Source organism: Aplysia californica, unplaced genomic scaffold (genome assembly GCF_000002075.1).
Source record: "Aplysia californica isolate F4 #8 unplaced genomic scaffold, AplCal3.0 scaffold00745, whole genome shotgun sequence".
Classification (NCBI taxonomy): Eukaryota; Metazoa; Mollusca; class Gastropoda; order Aplysiida; family Aplysiidae; genus Aplysia; species Aplysia californica.
Genome location: NW_004798015.1, coordinates 340,155 through 341,980, shown reverse-complemented (window position 1 = coordinate 341,980; position 1,826 = coordinate 340,155).

Here is a 1,826-nt window from a genome sequence, read left to right as displayed (position 1 = left end):
TATATATATATAATATTCTGGTAGAAATATCTGCCAGCATTGATCTTAATAAATGCTTTTATTTTTTAATCCTGTATGCCAAGCCATAACGAAATTCTGGAAAACCACTGATCACATTACGTGCTGGAAAGATACCGTTACATTCCCATTGTGTGTGACGGCTTTAACTGTATAGTACTACTGCACTCTCTGTTACTATAATCTACTATAGAAGAATAGCACACTTACTCTTGTTGTTGCTGCTCTTTGAACAAGAAAATGTCTTTGCTTCAATGCAGAAATATTGTTCACGTTTCAAATACAGTTTCCCCCTTTTTTTCTCTTTTTTTTCTTTTTGAAAATAAAATCTGTTATATTAATCTGATATTAAAGAAAACTCACTTTTTATTTTTCGTAGATTCATAATAATATGATTATATCTAGTGTGAATATATTATTATGATCGTTTTGTTTTGACCTGTTCTCACCACAACTGCTCCATCAAGATCTTGCCAATTACCTGCATATTATTACCATTGCCATCATCATCATCATCATCATCATCATCATCAACTTCACCATCATCATTATCATTGTTTGTATTGTTCACATTGACGATGAGGATGCTGCCAGTTGTATGTACATAATAAAACTTTTCAAACCGCTTCATGGTGGTATCATATATATATATGATGTGGCTATTATGAATTCTTTCTGTAATATTAGGGAAGCAAAATCAAATTTTGGAGGAAGTGTATGGTCGACTTAAAGCAAAGATTGTAAACCTTGAGCCTGTTCACTCCCTTTAAGAAAAAAACCGCGCTTCGCAGTCTCGGCGCAATGATATATAGATACGAGGTACCTCAGCCATTGCTGGAGAAGACAGTTTATTTCTTTTAAATATCAGAGTGACATGAGTTATTTTTAGATTTTTAGAGCAATCTTTTCGTCTGACTCAGTGTGGACAAGAGAGGAACGTCACTACAACGTGCAGTCATTCAGGGGGTGTCTGCTTTTTGGTGTTTTTGTTTTTGGCTGTTTTAAAGTGTGTTTTTTTAAATCGTAAATGGAGAAACACTCCATTTTGAAATGCAAAATAAAGGAGTGCGCCATTTTAGTACTGCAAAATAGTGGAGTACACCATTTTTAGTACTGCAAAATAGTGGAGTACACCATTTTTTGTACTGCAAAATAAAGGAGTGCGCCATTTTGGAATGCAAAATAGTGGAGTACACCATTTTTAGTACTGCAAAATAAAGGAGTGAATCATTTTTAGTACTGCAAAATAAAGGAGTGAGCCATTTTTAATGCAAATTAATAGAGGACGGAGTGTGCCATTTTGGAATGGAGAGTTACAATCTTTGCATTGAGAGAGGAGCGAGATGTTTACCTGACGTCTGTGTGTTAGTGTATTCGTGTAGTTCTAGATAAACGTTTATCTGTCTTTGCCTGAGTGCGAATATGTGGACGTGGGTGTTGTTATAGAGTTTGACGTACGTAAAGGCATTTTTATTTTTTAAAAGATTCATTTTTTTCTGGTACAATGTTTTCATTCCTCCCCCTCCCATCTACCCCCCGCTCCTTCTTTCAAATTTCACCTCATCCCCTCTCCCCCCCCCTCCCCATTCCTCATAATGTCATAAATCTGGTTTACTGGTTTCTGTCTTGAAGAGGAAATCGTTGAAAGGTCTTCGGATCATGTCCTCAAGTGTAGAATGTTTACCCTGTACAAAGTGTCTCTTACCATGCAATAACATACCCCTACGATATAGCATAATACTTGTCTAAACGTCACTGTTGGCGCCTTGTGTAGATATCTGTTCCCTCTCTCGCCAGTCGGGGCTGGG